Genomic DNA, 20507 nt, shown 5'->3' on the forward strand with positions numbered 1-20507 from the left:
TCTCAAACTCCTGACCTCAGGTGATCCATCAGACTCAGCCTCCCAAAGTCCTGGATTACACTCATGAGCCACCATGCCCAGCAAAACTTTTGATACCTCAAATTTGAAAACTTTTTTTGTACTTTCATCTTTAATGTCTATATCCTGTCTTTCTGTGACCTCAAAGGCATGGGACATCTCTTAGACCTATGTACTCCCAGCCCCCAAACCATGGCCAAACATAAGCAGCTCTCAATATTTTATCTTTGCTAATATGTTCATTGTCACAAGTTCCTCTATGAATAAGAACATAAGTAAAATCAAATAATTTAAATTAACATTAGGCATACCTAACAAATAACAAATATAATTTTTTCCTGAAATTCATGAGCAGTTTCTAAGTTAGATAGTTTCTTTTTGCAGTAAAAAAAAACAACTAGACTTTGAAAATCTATAAATTCAAGAGCTAGCCAGGAGTGGTGGCTCATGCATGCAATTCCAGCACTTTGGGAAGCTGAGGCAGGCAGACTGCTTAAGCCCAGGAGTTCAAGATCAGCCTAGGCAACATGGCAAAACTCTATCACTATTAAAAAACAAAACACAAAGAAAACAACAACAACAAAAAATTAGCTGGGCATGGTGGCACACACCTGTAATCCCAGCTACTCAGGAGGCTGAGGTGGAAGGATTCCTTGAGCCCAGGAGGTGGAGGTTGCAGTAAGCTATAATTGCACCACTGCAGTCCAGCCTGGGTGACAGAGCAAGGTCTCATCTCAAAAAAATATATATTAATAAATATATGGCCAGATGAAGTAGCTCACATCTATGGTCCCAGTACTTTGGGAGGCCAAGGGAGATGGATTACTTGAGTCCAGGATTTCAAGACCAGCCTGGGAATCATGGCAAAACCCTGTCTCTACAGAGAACAAAAAAATTATCTGAGTGTGACTGCGCATGCCTGTAGGTAGCCCCAGCTCCTCAGGAAACTGAGGTAGAAGGATCACTTGACCCAGGAGGTCAAGGCTGCAGTAAGCCAAGACTGCGCCATTGCACTCCAGCCTGACCAACAGAATGAGACCCTGTCTTAAAAAATAAATAAATAAAATAAGTTCAACAGCGTTACCACATTTTCTTTTCTTTTCTTTTCTTTTGAGATGGAGTTTCACTCTTGTTGCCCGGGCTGGAGTGCAATGGTGTTATCTTGGCTCACTGCCACCTTCAGCTCCCGGGTTCAAGCCATTCTCCTGCCTCAGCCTCTCAAGTAGCTGGGATTATAGGCATGCGCCACCACACCCAGCTAACTTTTTTGTATTTTTAGTAGAAACAGGATTTCTCCATGTTGGTCAGGCTGGTCTCGAATTCCCAACCTCAGGTGATCCGCCCCTCCCTCCCCGCCGCCCCTCGGCCTCTCAAAGTGCTGGGATTTCAAGCATGAGCCTGTTTGTATAAATAAAAGTTGTATTGGAACACAGCCATACTCATTTGTTTACATATTATCTATAGTTGCTTTCATGCCACAATGGCAGAGCTGAATAGTTGCCAGAGTCCTCCACATTCCATGTGGCCCACAGCCCAAAATATTTACTATCTAGCCCTTTACAGAAAAAGTCTGCCAACCCCTGATAAGCAAGTATACCTACTCTAACGCAAAGCACAGAGAGGAAACACAACCTGATAAAGTAAAATTTATGAATTACAAAATACAGTCATGTGCCATATAATGACATTTCAGTCAACCATGGTGAAACTCCAGTGGGCCCATGAGATTATAATGGAGCTTTTATACCATATTCTTACTGTACTGTTTTTCAATTTAGATACACAAACATTTATCATTATGTTACAATTGCCTAGAGTATTCAGTACAGTAACATGCTATACAGGTTTGGAGCCCAGGAGCAAATAGGCTATGCTATAGTATTTTGAGTAGAGACAGGGTTTCACCATATTGACCAGGTTGGTCTCGAACTTTTGACCTCAGGTGATCCACCCACCTTGGCCTCCCAAAGTGTCAGGATTACGGGCATGAGCCAACATGCGCAGCCATGACTGTTATTTTTTAAATGACCTGCTATAATGTTATTTCTTGCATTTTATCAATCAAATAATTTTAATGTGAGCTTTTTTTTTTTTTTTTTGAGACAGCACCTGGTCTGTCACCCAGGCTGCAGTGGCATGATAACAGCTCACTGAAGCCTTCACATCCCAGGCTCAAGCAATTCTCCCACTTCGGCCTCCCAAGCAGCTGGGACTACAAGCATGCACCACCATGTCCAGCTAATTCTTGTGTTTTTTGTAGAGGTAGGGTTTCACCATGTTGCCCAGACTGGTCTCGAACTCCTGAGCTCAAACAATCTTCCTGCCTCGGCCTCCCAAAGTGCTGGGATTACAGGCATGAGCCACCTTGCCTGGCCTAATGCGAGTGTTTTATTTATTATTTATTTATTTAGAGACGAAGTCTCACTCTGTCACCAAGGCTGGAGTACACTGAGGATCGCCTGAGGCCAAGAATTCAAAAGACCAGCCTGCGAAACACAGGGAGGACTCCATATTTACAAAAAAAAATTTAGAAAATTAGCTAGGTGTGGTGGCATGTGCCTGTAATCCTAGGTACTCAGGAGGCTGACATGAGAACACTCCTTGAGCCAGGAGTTTGAGGCTGCTGAGAGCTGTGATTGCCCCACTGCTCTTCATCCTAGACAAGAGCAAGGCCCTATCTCAAAACAAAACAAAAAAACATGCAACTAAATTTAGTTGAAAATATCTTCTCATATTCCAGTGAGCATATTTGAAATTTGTTTGAGACAGGGTCTCACTCCGTCCCCTAGGCTGGAGTAAAACGGTGCAATCTTGAATCACTGCAACCTTCACCTCCTGGGCTAAAGGAATTCTACCACCTCAGCCTGTACTGAGCCAGTACTACAGACGTACACCTATACGCCTGGCTAAGTTTTGCATTTTTTGCAGAGATAAGGTTTCATCATGATGCTCACGCTGGTCTCAAACTCCCGAGCTCAAGTGATCCACCTGCCTCAGCCTCCCAAAGTGCTGGGATTACAAGTGTGACATTTTTATTAATGGCTGATAAAGATATTTCTTCGAAACTGGGCAGTGAATATTAACGAGAAAAAAATTTGAAACAAGTGATACTTTAGTATCCTTAGTAGGTATATCTAGTTTTTTGTTTGTTTTGAACTCTGGCCTACAGAATAGTTGGTATATTTGAAGCAAGAGTGAAATATTGTAGAAGAAAGAATGGACTTACTACCAACTATCCCTGCCTGGTGCAAGTACAAGGAATTGAAAGGCAAATTACTTTGGAAATACGCAGGTAATATGACGCCAGATAGTACTCACAGTTCAAATTAATACTACAACAGATTTCTTGTGATGACACCAGAATTCCAGAAGATGTCAAAAGTAAACAAATGAAATCCAAACAGATTATTGATTTTACCCTCAATGCACTAATTTTCCAGAGGTAAAGACACAGAATAACTACAAAAGTAATTAAACTCATTCATAATAAATGGTTGGTGGGATTTTATTATACAACTCAATTGAGACAACATCAATATATGTGAATAGCTAATAGGCATTATTTAGGACATACTAATGTTTCATCACTATTCCAATTCAAAAACCTTGACTTTTATATTACTTGAAATCATTACTAATGAAATTGGCAATGTTAAATAAGATTGTTTTTTTATTTTTATTTTTTGAGACAAGGTCTCACTCTGTCACCCTGTCACCCAGGCTACAGTGCAGTGGCTCAATCTCAGCTCGCTGCAGCCTCAACCTCCTGGGGCTCAGGTGATCCTCCAACCTCCTCAGTCTCCCACCGAGCACCTGGGACTACAAGCATGTGCCACCATACCCAACTAACTTTTGTATTTTTTTTTAAAGACAAGGTTTTGCCATGTTGGCCAGGCTGGCCTCAAACTCCTGGGCTAAAGCAATCTGCCCACCTCAGTCTCCCAAGGTGCTGGGACTACAGGCATGAGCTACCATGCCTGGCAACAAGATTAAGTTTGAAAGGCATTAAGTTAAATAACTAATGGTACAGTCAAACCAGGTAGAAAGATAGCCAACAAAAAATAAACAATTTAGGCTGGGCATGGTGGCTCAAGCCTGTAATCACAGCACTTTGGGAGGCAGAAGTGGGCAGATCACCTGAGGTCAAGAGTTCAAGACCAGTCTCTACTTAAAATACAAAAATTAGCCAGGCATGGTGGCAGCCACCTGTAATCCAAGATACTTGGGAGGCTGAGGCAGGAGAATCACTTGAACCCAGGAGGCAGAGGTTGCAACAAGCCAAGATCACGCCATTGCGCTCCAGCCTGGGCAAGAGAGCAAGACTCCATCTCAAAAAAAAAAAACTAAAACAAAAAACATCAACGACAACAAAGAAGAAAGATGTCCACCAGAAATCATTAAGTGAAAAGAGCAAACTGCAGAACAATATGCATGTTAAGATCCCAGAGGCAGTCTAGGAGTTATATCCTAGAGCAAGAATACCTGGGCTCAAGTCTCAGGTTTGCCACTCCCTAGCTGTGCAATCTTTGGCTACTTTATTTCTCTATGACTCAGTTTCTTCATCTGCAAATACATATACCAGAACCTACTTCATAGGATATATTCACAGGTTTTTGAAAGTTAAATGAATTAAAATGTATACAGCTACTGGGCACAGTGGCTCACGCCTGTAATCCTAACACTTTGGGAGGCTGAGGCTGGTGGATCACCTGAGGTCAGCAATTCAAGATCAGCCTGACCAACTTGGAAAACACCCGTCTCTGCTAAAAATACAAAATTAGCCAGGCGTGGTGGCACATGCCTATAATCCCCAGCTACTTGGGAGGCTGAGGCAGAAGAATCGCTTGAACACGGGAGGTGGAGGTTGCAGTGAGTGGAGATCACATCATTGCACTCCAGCCTGGGCAACAAGAGCAAAACTCCATCTCCAAAAAAAAAAAGTATAAAGCACTTATCAAGTATATATAATGTTAACTATAACTTTCAGGAAAAATAATTCAAATCAAATTGTAAGTGCATGCATATGTGGGAAAAAACCTTTTAAAAAACAAAGAACAGGTCGGGCATGGTGGCTCACTCCTATAATCCCAATGATTTGGGAGGCCAAGGTGGCAGATCACTTAAGGTCAGGAGTTCAAGAAAGGGCTTGTCAACATGGTGAAACACAATCTCTACTAAAAATGCAAAAATTAGCTGGATGTAGTGGTGGGCACCTGTAATCCCAGCTACTTGGGAGGCTGAGGCAGGAGAATTGCTTGAACCCAGGAGGCAGAGGTTGTTGCAGTGAGCCGATTCCACCACTGCACTCCAGCCTGGGCAAGTGCAGGGTCCTGAGCTCAAGTGATGGAGTACCACTCCATCTCAAAATAGTAATAATAATAATAATGAACATTTATTACTTTAGTAATTTTTTTTTTTTTGAGACAGAGTCTTGCTCTGTCACCAAGGCTAGAGTGCAGTGGTGCAATCTCTGCTCACTGCAACCTCAGCCTCCTAGATTCAAGCAATTCTCCTGTCTCAGCCTCCTGAGTAGCTGGGATTACAGGTGCCTGTTACCACGCCAGGCAAATTTTTGTAGTTTTAACAGACATGGGGTTTCACCTCTTACCCAGGCTGGTCTCAAATTCCTGACCTTGTGATCCACCCACTTTGGCCTTCCAAAGTGCTGGGATTATAGGCATGAGCCACCATGCCCAGTCACAATTTTTTTTTTAAAAAGAAAAGAAAAACAATAAAAATTTGGCACCAAGATCCTCCCTGCTGAAGATCTACTAGTGCAAGTTTACTGAAACACTCAAGACGAATTCTGTAAAAACGAGAAAATTTTTAAGTACCACAAAAAGGGCATAGTACTTAATTTCAAAATAAGACATAGTCCAAGAATAACAAGCTACACACTGCAATGTGTACATACAAGCAGAACTGCAATGGCATTAAAATTATATCCCTTTATCTCCCAGAGGAAATAAATAATATAGATCTACCCAATCTAGAAATGGGTGCCTGTCTGGAACTTTCACAAGTAGATACACCTCCATTAAATTTTTTTTTTTTGAGGCGGAGTTTTTGCTCTATTGGCCAGGCTGAAGTGCAATGGTATGATCTTGGCTCACTGCAACCTCTGCCTCCTGGGTTCAAGCAATTCTGCCTCAGCCTCCCAAGCAGCTGGGATTACAGGCACCTGCCACCATGCCCAGCTAATTTTTGTATTTTTAATAGAAATGGGTCTTCACCATCTTGGCCCAAGCTGGTCTCAAACTCCTTACCTCATGATCCACCTGCCTTGGCCTCCCAAAGTGCTGGGATTACAGGCGTGAGCCACTGTACCTGGCCCACCACCATTAATTTTATCAGTGTGAAATTAAATACCATCAAATCTAATTTAACAATCGATAATGACAACTCAATAAGATATATATAAATCTGGGGATCAAGATAAACCAAGTAACTAAGAACAATCTAAAATCCTTAGAACACTCTGTAAACTTATGAGAGGAAGTTTTCACCACCCCCATGCTTTGAGGAAGCTTTGCTCCCCTGGATAAACTTAGCTGCTTCCATAAATACAGCGGGTGTACAAAACAACTGAATGAAGGAGCAGAAAGAGAACTTTGAGCCTCAGCTGCATTTTTGCTGAGCTGTAATACTGGTAAAGCCTGTTTTAAGATCCAAGAGTCCACCCTCAAAATTAAAGAAAGCATGTAAACAGAGGGCTGTCATGTACATTTCATCACATCTACCAGAATGGTGTTTCATAAAAATTACACATATTCATTATCCAACTTCAAACAGTGTTACTATCATTAATGTGGTTCTACCCAAAAGAAACCTCCTAGACAACAATATAATCCAGTTAGTTAAAATAGCTTTTCAAAAAGAAATCAATCATTAAGATATCCCTATAGAATTATGGAATTCATAATTTCAAATAATGTGCATAATGCCTAAGAAAAAGAGAAAGAATTCAATAAATGTCAGCTATCACCATTACTATTATTAAGGTAATGTTTTCAAATGAAGGAACAGAAACTGATTCATAGACAGGCCTTCATAAGTCACTTTGTGAGAATCCAAGTTGGCCTATCACAACCTTAGATATTTAGATATTAAAATAACTTTGTTTTAGGGGAGTCAAAGTTAGATTCCTTAGGTTCCAAAGGAGTTAGTAAAGATGAAATAATTTATGCATAAAGAATTAATATATTGGCCAGTGCAGTGGTTCACACCTGTAATCCTAGAACTTTGGGAGGCTGAGGCAGGTGGATCACCTGAGGTCAGGAGTTCAAGACCAGACTGACAAACTTGGAGAAACCCCGTCTCTACTAAAAATACAAAATTAGCCAGCCACAGTGGTGCATGCCTATAATCCCAGCTACTTAGGAAGCTGAGGCAGGAGAATGGCTTGAACCCGGGAAGTGGAGGTTGTGATGAGCCATGATCACACCATTGCACTCCAGCCTGGGCAACGAGAGCAAAACTCCATCTCAAAAAAAAAACAACAAAGAATTAGTGTATTTTTTCCTAAGTTTTCCTGGTACAGAAATACCTATTTTTAAACATTTCGCAATTCAGCCTAAAGTGTTATAATTTTTAAATCTAATGCATTTTTGTAAAGTAGTCAAGATAATGGAAGTAAATATAAATAATAGAAGTAAAACAAAGGGACAGATTAGAATTCTGAGTTAGGAAGTGAAAGGAGGGCCAGTTGCGGTGGCTCACGCCTGTAATCCTAGCACTTTGGGAAGCTGAGGCAGGTGGATCACTTGCAGTCAGGAGTTCAAGACTGGCGGGGCCAACATGGTGAAACCCCATCTCTACTAAAAATACAAAAATTAGCCAGGCGTGGTGGCGGGTGCCTGTAATGCCAGGTACTCGGGAGGCTGAGGCAGGAAAATCACTTGAACCCAGGAGGCAGAGGTTGCAGTGAGCCAAGATCATGTCACTCAACTCAAGACCATGCAACAGAGCAAGAGTCTGTCTCAAAAATAACAATAATAATAATAATAACAGATGAGTTCATCTAAGTCCAAAAATGCTTAAAAATAAAAGTATTTGGTCAAAATTAAGATTGTCTGGAGGGATAATAATATACTCTGATCCTGAGAAAAAGGAAAAAGGCTAACATGCCTTGACTAATTTTTTTGTCTTTTTCCCAACAGAAGAACCATCTGGGTTTAATCCTTCCAAAGATTCACAGAAAATAAATTAGTAAGGCAAAAAAAAAAAAAAAAAAAGAACTAAACACGTTTGACAACATGCTTTCTACTAGCCTCTAGCGTGGGTGTACTGGCATTATATGGGAGCAAGACCAAGCAAGCAACTTTTCAGACAGACATCTTAGATTAACAAGCAGACATAGTACCTGTCTATACACTTACAAGAGTATGCTTAAAGCCTATATCTTTTAAGTGGCCTACAAAAAAGGTATATTAAAAAAATAATTTTGGCTACACATACATACACACACACACACAAACACACACACACACACAGAGTATTAGAATTATACTTATTTTTCACATACTAGCACTCATCAGGTATCTGGTTCATCTTCAAACTAAAAAAAAAAAAGCCAAAACATTATAGAAACCCATATGAAGTCTATTAAGTGTTTTTTTGTGTTTTTGTGGGGTTTTTTTGTTTTTTTTTTTTTGACGGAGTTTCGCTCATTACCCAGGCTGGAGTGCAATGGCGCGATCTCAGCTCACCGCAACCTCCGCCTCCTGGGTTCAGGCAATTCTCCTGCCTCAGCCTCCTGAGTAGCTGGGATTACAGGCACGCACCACTGTGCCCAGCTAATTTTTTGTATTTTTAGTAGAGACGAGGTTTCACCATGTTGACCAGGATGGTCTCAATCTCTTGACCTCGTGATCCACCCGCCTCGGCCTCCCAAAGTGCTGGGATTACAGGCTTGAGCCACCGCGCCCGGCCTTTTTGTGGGTTTTTTTTTGAGACACAGTCTGGCTCTGTCGCCAGGCTAGAGTGCAGTGGCGCCATCTCGGCTCACTGCAACCTCCACCTCCCGGGGTTCAACGAATTCCCTTGCCTCAGCCTCCCAAGTAGCTGGGACTACAGGCATGAGCCATCACACCCAGCTAATTTTTTGTATTTTAGTAAAGAGGAGATTTCACCAGGTTGGCCAGAATGGTCTCGATCTCTCTCCTGATCTTGTGATCTGCCCGCCTCGGCCTCCCAAAGGGCTGGGATTACAGGCATGAACCACTGCGCCGGACCAAGTTTTTTTTTTTCAAACATTCACTCAACCATTCTTTTTTTTTTTTTGGTGATGGCGTTTCACTCATTGCCCAGGCTGGAGTGCAATGGCACGATCTCACCGAAACCTCCACCTTCCAGGTTCAAGTGATTTTCCTGCCTCCGCCTCCCGAGTAGCTAAGATTACAGGCATGCGCCACCACGCCTGGCTAATTTTTGTATTTTTAGTAGAGATGGGTTTTCTCCATATTGGTCAGGCTGGTATCAAACTCCTGACCTAAAGCGATTCGCCCGCCTTGGCCTCCCAAAGTGCTAGGATTACAGGCATGAGCCACTGCGGCCAACCAGAGGTAAAGTTTAATTGACTATAATCTTAGTTACCAGAAATCAAACAGCTAAGTGACTAAAACTTCTTCTAAAATGTGTATACAGTACAAAAATTACTGGTCCTAGTTCCTTTACAGATTAAAACATCTGGCCAGGCATGGTGTGACTCACGCCTGTAATCCCAGCACTTCGCGAGGCCAAGGCGGGTGGATCCTTTGAGGTCAGGAGTTTGAGACCAGCCTGAGCAACATGATGAAACCCTGTCTCTACTAAAAATACAAAAAATTAGCCCGAAGTGCTGGCAGGTGCCTGTCATCACAGCTACCAGGAAGGCTGAAGCAGGAGAATCACTTGAACCTGGGAGGTAAAGGTTGCAGTGAGCAGAGACGGTGCCACTGTACTCTAGCCAGGAAACAGAGAGAGATTCCATCTCAAAAAAAAAAAAAAAAAAAGCCAGGCACAGCGGCTTACGCCTGTAATCTAAGCACTGTGGGAGGCTGAGGTGGACAGATCACCAGACGTCAGGAGTTCAAGACTAGCCTAGCCAACATGGTGAAACCTTGTCTCTACTAAAAATACAAAAAATTAGCCAGACGTGGTGGCACGCACCTGTAATCTCAGCTACTCAGGAGGTTGAGGCAGGAGAATCACTTGAACCCAGGATGGGGAGGTTGCAGTAAGCCAAGATGGTGCAACTGCACTCCAGTGTGGGGGACAGAGTGAGAGTCACATTCAAAAACAAAAAAAAAAAAGAAAAAGAAAAACTAAAATATATTATTGAAAAGGATTACTTAAGGAATTAAAGTTGAAAATAATTCTATGCAAATACAAGTTTAGGCAGTTCAAGTATAAAAAATACATAACTGAAATTCGTCTTAAGAGAAAATTAACTCCAGAGAAGGAAATAAGTATGACAAAAAAACAGCCTCCAAAATGTTGGAGGAAAAAAAAATAATTAAACATCTTTAAATTGTTTTTTCAAGTACTAATCTGTCCAAAGCAAATAAGAAGGATTGAGCCAGGCAAAGTTGCATGCACCTGTAGTTCCAGCTACTCAAGAGGTTGAGGCAGGAGGATCGCTTTAGGCCAGGAGTTTGAGGTTGTAGTGAGCTATGATAGCACCACTGCACTCTGACAACAGAGTGAGAATAAGTCTCAAAAAAAAAAAGATTCCACTATATAAAAATTAAACATCTGTAGCTATATGCAAACTTTAAAAAATTAATTAATTTTAAAAATTATTTTTAAATCACACTTTACCTTTGAGAGTCCTAGAATGTATAACCAAGTCTCTCCAGGACACTTACCCCTAAAGAAAAAAAAAAAAAGGGAAAAAATAATAAACTGAATGTCTTACCACTAGAATGTACCTACTTTCGCTCTTAAGCTATCTACAAACATTGGGGTGACTGGGCACAGTGGCTCATCCTTGTAATCCCAGCACTTTGGGAGGCCAAGGCAGATGAATTACTTGAACTCAGGAGTTCAAGACCAGCGTGGGCAACACAGAAAAACCCCATCTCTACAAAAATACAAAAATTGTATTTAGAACTCTTCTGGTCAAACAAAAATAAAATAAAATACAAAATACGAAAACTAGCCAAGCATGGTGGCACATGCCTGTGGTCCCAGCTACTCAGAAGGCTGAGGCAGGGGAATCTCTGGAGTCAGGGAGGTCAAGGCTGCAGTGAGATGTGATCACACCACCTCTCTCTAGCCTGCATGACAAAGCAAGACCCTGTCTCTAAAACAAAAACAAAAACCAACATTAGGGGTAATTTTTCCAAATAAACTGATTGAACTGAAGCATACAATAACAGAGTAGCAAGTTTTGTATTCTTAGTTGCACCAACAAAAGATCATTACATATTACTGCAGTTTCCAGAATGTGGTAATCAGGTAGTGTCACCTTGTAAGGTGATAAGCACTATGTGCCATCACTGAAGAGCAGCTGACAAACCCTCAGTGGAAGCAGCTGGGTAAAGTGACAAGTGACAGCATTATGACAGTGGCTAAGAAGGTACCAGAAGAATAAAGTTTTGTGTTTTTTTGGGTTTTGTTTCGTTTTGGAGACAGAGTTTTGCTCTTGTTGCCCAGCCTGGAGTGCAGTGGCTCAATCTAGGCTCACTGCAACATCCACCTCCAGAGTTCAAGCGATTCTCCTGCTTCAGCCTCCTGAGTAGCCAGGATTACAAGTGCACGCCACCATGCCCAGCTAATTTTTTGTATTTTTAGTAGAGACAGGGTATCATCATGTTGGCCAGGCGGGTCTCAAACTTCTGACCTTAGGTAATCCACTCGCCTGGGCCTCCCAAAGGGCAGGGATTATAGGCTTGAGCCACTGTACCCTGCCAAATAAAGCTTATTTTAAGGTCTGGCAGCTGGGCACAGTGGCTCATGTGGGTAATCCCAAAGCTTTGGGAGGCCAAGGTAGGAGGATTGCTTGAGCCCAGGAGTTCGAAACCAGCCTGGGCAACAAAAGGAAGGAGATCCCATCTTCCTCCAACCAAAAAAAAAAAAATTTGCTGGGTGCAGTGGCTCATGCCTATAATTCCAGCACTTTGGGAGGCCAAGGCGGGCAGATCACCTGAGGTCAGGAGTTTGAGACAAGCCTGACCAACATGGTGAAACCATGTTTAGTGGTCTCCACGAAAAATACAAAATTAGCCAGGCATGGTAGTGCATGTCTGTAATCCCACCTAATCGGGAGGCTGAAGCAAGAGAATCGCTTGAACCCAGGAGGCAGAGGTCGCAATGAGCTGAGACTGTGTCATTGTACTCCAGCCTGGGCAACAAAATAAAACACCATCTCAAAAAAAAAAGAAAAATTAATTAACAGGGTGTGGTGGCACATCCCAACCTACCCAGGAGGCTGAAGTGGGAGGATCGCTTGAGCTCAGGAGGTTCAGGCTGCAATGATCCCTGACAGCAGAACAGAACTAGAGCCTAGACGACAGAGCAAGACCTAGTCTCAAAATCCAAATTCCTGGGCTCAATCTGCCCATCTCGGATTCCCAAAGTAAAATGTGCATCTTCTACATGTAAAGCAAACATGACAAAATGTTGACAGCAAATCTAGGTAAAGGGTACATGAATGTTTACTGAACAACTCTTCTGTAGGTTTACAATTTTTCAAAGAGTTGAAAAAACAGTATTTAAAAGTTACGGGAGCCGGGCGTGGTGGCTCATGCCTGTAATCTCAGCACTTTGGGAGGCTGAGGTGGGTGGATCACCAGGTCAGGAGATCAAGACCATCCTGGCTAATGTGGTGAAACCCCATCTCTAAAAAAATAAATAAATAAAAAATAAAAAAATAAAAATAAATAAATAAATAAATAAAAGTTATGGGGCCAGGCATGGTGACTCACGCTTGTAATCCCAGCACTTTGGGAGGCCAAGGCAGGCAGATCACATGGTTAGGAGATCGAGACCACCCTGTCCAATATGGTGAAACCCCGTTTCTACTAAAAAATACAAAAATTAGCTGGGTGTGGTGGCCACGCCTATAGTTCTAGCTACTTGGGAGGCTGAGGCAGGAGAATTGCTTGAACCTGGGAGGCGGAGGTTGCAGTGAGCCAAGATCATGCCACTGCACTCCAGCCTGGGCAACAGAGCAAGACACCGTCTCAAAAAAAAAAAAAAAAAAAATTATGGATTACCAAAAACAAAACCTGCCAGGTACAGTGGCTCATGCCTGTAATCCCAGCCCTTTGGGAGGCCAAGGCAGGCAGATCATTTTAGGTCAAAAGTTCAAGACCAGGTGGACAACATGGTGAAACCCCATCTCTACTAAAAACACAAAAAAATTAGCCAGGCATGATGGCATGCACCTGTGGTCCCAGGTACTCAGGAGGCTGAAGCAGGAGAATCACTTGAACCCAGGAGACAGAAGTTGCAGTGAGCTGAGATCACGCCACTGTACTCCAGCCTGGGCAACAGAGCAAGGTTAACACAAAAAGAAAACAAACAAAAAGAAAAAAACAAACTACAAAAACCAACAGCAGAAAATAGGGAAAGGGAAAGATAGAATAATTTAGCACATATATTTTACCTCCTATAATTAACTTTTAACATTGTCACAGTTGTGTCTAGTCTCCAAAAAAAATGATGGATATCATCCCCTTTGTCACCACTTCCCATTCATATTCCCTTATAGATGTGAAATTACAGAGCAAGCCTATTTTCAACTTTACTAAGTACTGTAAATACTGTCTCCAAAAGCAGCTGTACCAGTTTATGCTCAACCAGCAGTTTTTTCCCCCTCCCAACAGTAACCCATAGAAGTTTCTTCTTTTCTAAATTTTTTTATAAATTTTTTATTTTTTAATAGAGAGAGGGGTCTCACTATGTTGCCCAGGCTGGTCTTGAACTCCTGGGTTCAAGTGGCCCTCAACCTCTAAAAGTGCTGAAATTACAGCCATGATTCACCACGCCTGCCCAGTAGTTTCTAAAATTACCATTTTTGCCACATCTTCACCAATATTTGTCATCGTCAGACATGAATTCTTTTTTTCCTTTTTTGAGATGGAGTCTCACTTTGTCACCCAGGCTGGAGTACAGGGATGCAATCTCAGCTCACTGCAACCTCTGCCTCCCAGGTTCAAGCGATTCTCCTGCCTCAGCCTCCCAAGTAGCTGGGATTACAGACATATGCCACCACACCCAGCTAATTTTTGTATTTTTAGTAAAGACAGGGTTTTGCCATGTTGGCCAGGCTGGTCTCCAACTCTTGGCCTCAGGTGATCCGCCCACCTCGGCCTCCCAAAGTGCTGGGACTACAGGCGTGAGCTACTGCACCCGGCCCAGGCATGAAAATTTTAACAATCTGATGTGAAAAATGCATTTTCACTTACATGGCTTTCACTTCCTTGATTACTAATCAGTTACACTGATTATAAGTCAATGCTAATTATAGCACCAATATCCCTTTCTAGAGCTCCTTTGCTTTCCTTTTCACAGAAGCAAATTTGTGGCCCTCAACATACTGAATAAGAGAGCAATTAAGAAACAATGCCAGGCATGGGGGTGCCCACCTATAGTCCTAGCTACTTAGTAAGGCTGAGGAAGGAGGATAACTTGAGCCCAGGAGTTCAAGTCCAGCCTGGGCAATGCAGCAAGACCATGTTTCAAAAAAATAAAGAATGAAAGAAAGAAGGAAGAAGAACAAGGAGAAATAAAAGAACCTAGGATCACACCGTAAAAGGTAAAAGAACCTCAGCAAAACAAGAACTTCACCTAATGACTCTCCCTTGTAGTACATCATACAAAGCGAAGAATGATCAAAACCTACACGTTGCTCAAGCAATGAAGCCAAGGAAAAATAAAAAGAAAAATTTTAAAAGAAAAAAATGAAAAAACCTACATGGTAGCATTTACTAAGAATGATTAGTCCCCATATGAAACCAAATGCTCACAAAAGCACTACACAGTGCTGGGAAATACTTTAGTCTTTTAAAAAATGTAAGACAGCTGGGCGTGGTGGCTAATGCCTATAATCCCAGCACTTTGGGAGGCTGAGACAGGTGGATCACTTGAGGTCAGGAGGCTCGAGGCCAGCTAGCCAACATGGTGAAACCCCTACGTCTCTACTAAAAATACAAAAATTAGCTGGCCATGTTGGTGGCTGCCTATAATTCCAGCTACTTGGGAGGCTGAGACAGGAGAATCACCTGAACATGGGAAGCAGAGGTTGCAGCCAGCTGAGATCGTGCCACTGCAATCCAGCCTGGGCAACACAGCAAGACTACATCTCAAAAACAAAAAAATGCAAGATGAAAAATATAAGATAAAATTCAACCCACTATGTATAATAATATTTGCAAGATTTTAAATGAATGTGCTTTATTCTTAGAAATAAAATACTTAGCTTCTATAAACTAACTCGTTCATCTATTTATTCAGCAAGTATTTACTGAGCACCTATTCTGTGCCAGGCCCTATTCTGGAACAGCAGTGAAGACAAAGTCTCTACTGTCATGAGGCTGACATTCAAGGAGGGAAGAAAAAGATTAAAATACTTTATAAATACATGTACAAGTGACATAACACCAGATAGAAGCACACTATAAAGAAAATAAAGGGGAAGAGGACAAAGAATAACGAAGCGATGTTAAGGGTACAGAGAGTGGAAAGATCAGGGAAGATCTCTCTGAGGCAGTGACTTGCAATATGGTCAAGTCACTGTGTTCAATTCAACATAAACTGTTCCAATATCAATCATCTGCTTCATAAAATAGTTCACCTTTTCATACTCCCCTTCTTTTTTTCCAGAAAAAATGTGCTGCAGTGGTTTTCTATTATTGCTATTATTTTAGAAGGGAAAAAAAAAATCTCCTACAAGATGTTGACAGGTCATTCACAAACAGGTAAAAATTTCAAGCTACACATATTCTGGAGAAAACGTTAAGAGAGATTTGTCAGTAAGAAGGCTAATGCCAAAATGAAGCAAATAAGAATTTGAAATGAAATTTTAAGAAAATTACTTACCAACCTTTCAACTCTATCATCTGTATGTTTACTTTCTATCATGTATGAAAAGAAAATTAACAGCAAGAAAAAAATGTATTTCGGGTTTTTTTTTTAATTGATACAGAGTTTTGCTCTTGTCGCCCAGGCTGGAGTGCAATGGCACTTCAGCTCACTGCAACCTCCACCTCCCAGGTTCAAGCAATTCTCCTGCCTCAGACTCCCAAGTAGCTGGGATTACAGGTGCCTGCCACCACACCCAGCTAATTTTTGTATTTTTAGTAGAGACGGGGTTTCACCATGTTGGCCAGGCTGGTCTCGATCTCCTGACCTCAGGTGATGCACCCACCTCGGCCTCCCAAAGTGCTGGGATTACAGGCATGAGCCACCACGCTTAGCCCGAAAAATATATTTCAAAAGAGATTCTACTGTTTCTCATTTAAAGATAGAAAAATTAGGCTGGTCCAAAGGTAGTAAGTTATCTCAATTGATTGTTCACAGTCAGTTACAGATCGAACTCCTTGTTCTACTCTTTCCCCCCTTCTCACTACTGCACTTGACAAAAAAAAAGAAAAAAGAAAAATTAGAGGGCCGGGCACGGTAGCTCACAACTGTAATCTCAGCACTTTGGGAGGCTGAGGTGGGAGGATCGGAGATGCAGACCATCCTGGCCAACATGGAGAAACTCCGTCTCTACTAAAAATACAAAAATTAACCAGGCATGGTGGCTCTTGCCTGTAATTCCCAGCTACTTGGGAGGCTGGGCAGGAGAATCTCTTGAACCCGGGATATAGAGGTGGCAGTGAGCAGAGATCGCGCCACACTGCACTCCAGCCCCTGGTGACAGAGCAAGACTCCATCTCAAAAAAAAAAAAAGAAAGAAAAATTAGAATAGCCCCCTCTCCTTTAAAACCAAACCACCTTCACAATTTAAGAAAACCAGCAAACACTAAAATTTCTTTTCACAGGCTTACATCAAAGTTTAGAGAGCTGCAATCACTTGGAACTAGGGAGGTGCCTTAAAACAAAAATTTAAAGGCCAACATATTAACTTTCCTTTCTTCTTCCGATTATTTTGTTCATTCCCCAGTACCCTGAGTGAAGTATCTATGGTCTATGCTATTTTTCAAAATGACTACTCTGGGCCGGGCACAGTGGCTCACGCCAGTAATCCCAACACTCTGGGAGTCCAAGGAAGGCAGATCACCTGAGGTCAGGATTTTGAGACCCGGCTGACCAACATGGTGAAACCTCGCCTCTACTAAAAATACAAAAATTAGCTGGGCATGGTGGCAGACACCTGTATTCCCAGCTACTCAGGAGGCTGAAGCACGAGAATTGCTTGAATCCAGGAGTCCGAGGTTGCAATGAGCTGAGATCACGCCACAGCACTATAGCCTGAGCAACGGAGGGAGACCCTGTCTCAAAAACAATAATAATGACAACTCTGATCTCATCCTAATCTTTTATCTCCTTTATTATGAAATTCTCTTTCGTCTACACTGTCATCCTGTCTGCTGTAATGATTCAAATGTTCTAAGTAGACTTATAGATCCAAAAAAACTTATTTCTATTTCAGGAGTTCTTAATCTTTTTGTGCCTGGACCTCACTGGCAGTCTGGTGAAGCCTATGGTCCCTTTCTCAAATTTCTTTTAAACGCATAATTAAATATATGTGATTGCAAGGGAAACCAATTATACAGAAATATTAGCAAAACAACTTAACAAACTAATATGGTAATAATATATGTGCCGCTTTATTATCACATTAAATAACAAGATCTAACGGTGGGTCTAATAACACCAGAAATTCAAAGAAGTGATAAGCATAAATGATATTCTGAGCTATCTGCAACTGTAAACAGGATACAAAAATACCCATAATTTTTACTGATGACAAAGTCATAGGCATTGCTAATTCTACTCTGGCTTGTAGTCTACATTCATAACTGAAGGAAATAATAAGTTTGTTAGCAGTCAATAAAAATAATGATGTCATTTTATCCTCCTCCTAGTCAAAGGACCCTTCTATCCATCAATGAACTCCAGTTTAAAACCCCTCTCTAGTTCAAAGTCCTGCTCAGAACTGATTTTCGTCATAAAGTTAAAAATAAAAACACTGATTCCTCCTTTGACCTAGTTCTCATCTGAACCTATCACTATGTCTCCCTGTTTTTATGCACATTTATACACAGAACCCTGTGTGTACGTCTGTGGTTTGCCTAGCCAGCACCCATTACAATTTTGCCAGTCAATAAAAGGTGAAGTTTAAGGAAAAGGGATGGAAACAGCCAACAGTCCCTCACTTCCAGACCTCCAACAGCAAGTGAAAAGATGCCAAGTATAGTGAGTGTCTGTGGTAGGTGGGCTGCCCCTAGACCCGTGTGTCCAGTTTTTCACGCTTCCCCGCAGAACATCTTTATCAGCCACACTCAGAAGACATTCCATCTTGTTCTCGCCTCCCGTACTCAGTTTCCTACCTGCCGGGTAGCTCGTCTCTGGTCCCCACCCGAGGCCGCCCAGCGGTCCTCCTGTCCCTTCCCATCCCATCCCCCACGCGTCTCTCCCTCTCCTCAGCCCCAGGACGCCCTGGCCCCAGCGCGCCGCCACATTTTTTCCCTAGGCCTAACCCAGTGTCCCCCGACCCCCACATCGCCAGACATTGACTGGAAGGACCCGGAACCCCGGGGTCAGTTGGACCCGACGGCCCGGCCGTCAGGCGCAGGCTTGCGGCCCTAGGCCGGAGCAACCCGGCCGCGAGACAAGGAGCCGCACACCGCGCGCGGGCTAAACCGGGGCGCGCACTCACCAAGGGGCTCACACGGAGGACTCTGCCGGACCGCCACTCGGCCTCGGAGCCGTCGCCTTCGCCGGAGACTGCCACCGCCGCTGCTGCCGCCACCTTCGCCACTCGCCTGTTGGCTTCCTCGCGTCCTGCGGCGGCGCCACCGCCACGCCAGCGCGCGTGCGCGGTGCCGCAGGGGGCCCCTGGGAGCCGTAGTTCCGCCCTGGCAGCCGGCGGCTCCCACTTCCGCCTTATGCAGCGCCCCCCCGCCGCCTCCAGGTCAGTTGCCTGTGAAGACGGTCGTGGGTGTCTGGGTCCGGAATCGGCTTCCGGAATGTTGTTCACCAGGCTTGGGCCGTGGTTTCCGCCTGCAGTAATGCTGGACTTGAAGAATCTGCCTGAGCAAGTATGTGTAAAGTAATCCCAGCTATTGCAGGAGGCAGAGGTTGCGGTGAGCCGAGATCGCGCCATTGCACTCCAGCCTGAGCAACAAGAACGAAACTCCGTCTCAAAAAAAAAAAAAAAAATGTAGAGCGTTTTATGTTTTCTGTGACAACGCTCAGTTGCATTATTCGAATGAATGACTTTCTGTCTCTCTTCTTTCTCTCTCACACACACGCGCACACCCCTCACAAATCTCCCTTCACTTTTGTTCAAAATGCCAGTAATTGGTTTGGATGGTATCTGGATTTTCAGTATTAAACCTGCTTTCCCACTTCTCATTTTCTAAAATCATACTTATCACGAACTTGACCATACAGTGATTTTAGGTAAGTCAATCGACAAACTGTCTAATAATTTTTTAAACAGAATAACTCATATATTCAGAGGTCAAGTTAGGTGAGTTGAACAGTCTAGAAACCTTGGAATTGGAAGATACCTCGTTAAAGGTCACTAGTGCAGCGGCCACCCAGGCAGGAATTCCCTCTTGTACATTCAACCAGATGGTCATCTTCTAGTTCAACAGTTCAAATTTCAGCAAGCTCACTCCCTGAAGTAATGCAGGCTGCTCCACTGTTGGACAGCTCTAAATGTTAGAAAGTTCTGCCTCCTGCTGAGCTGAAATCTGTTTCCCTTTATTTCCTTCCATTGCTAGTAGTCATGCTGCCTGGAGCAATACAGAATGTCTTCCACTTGACAGCTCTTCAAAAAATTGAAAACAGTGATTATATCCTCCAACACTGGGAGTCTCCAGGCAAAAAAAAAAAGTAGAAAAGTAATAATCATTTTCCCAGCTATTTCAAATGTCAATCAGCACCCAAACTGCTTTCCATCTACTCACCTTCCTTGATGTGTCCCCTTCAGGGGCGAAATGGTGCATGCCTGTAATCTCAGCACTTTGCGAGGCCAAGGCAGGAGGGTTGCTTGAGCCCAGGAGTTCGAACCAGCCTGGGCAACATAGTGAAACCACATCTCTACAAAAAATACAAAAATTAGGCCGGGTGCGGTGGCTCACGCCTGTAATCCCAGCACTTTGGGAGGCTGAGGCGGGCGGATAATGAGGTCAGGAGTTTGAGACCAGCCTGATCAAGATGGTGAAACCCCTTCTCTACTAAAAATACAAAAAAATTAGCCTGGCATGGTGGTGCGCACTTGTAGTCCCAGCTACTCGGGAGGCTGAGGCGAAAGAATCACCTGAACCCATGAGGCGGAGGTTGCAGTGAGCCTAGATTGCACAACTGCACTCCAGCCTGGGCGA

The 20507-nt window shown here is 43.0% G+C and overlaps 1 protein-coding gene across 8 annotated transcripts in view; it reads right to left on the bottom strand.

Moving 5' to 3' along the window:
- The window catches only part of GAPVD1 (GTPase activating protein and VPS9 domains 1), a 103449-nt gene extending 84518 nt beyond the window's left edge, over positions 1-18931 (bottom strand). For 7 of the 8 annotated variants that reach the window (XM_064377987.1, XM_064377984.1, XM_064377985.1 and 4 more), the window contains exon 1: positions 18833-18931. The gene's annotated coding sequence lies outside the window, so the exon portion shown is untranslated. Of the gene's footprint in view, positions 1-10818; positions 10868-18832 lie in introns of all 8 variants that reach the window. The other variant, XM_012458137.2, reaches the window with a different exon arrangement.
- Positions 18932-20507: the final 1576 nt, after the last annotated feature.

This window comes from Aotus nancymaae, unplaced genomic scaffold (assembly GCF_030222135.1).
Source record: "Aotus nancymaae isolate 86718 unplaced genomic scaffold, 86718_ANA_hifiasm-v0.15.2.pri h1tg000003l, whole genome shotgun sequence".
Classification (NCBI taxonomy): domain Eukaryota; kingdom Metazoa; phylum Chordata; class Mammalia; order Primates; family Aotidae; genus Aotus; species Aotus nancymaae.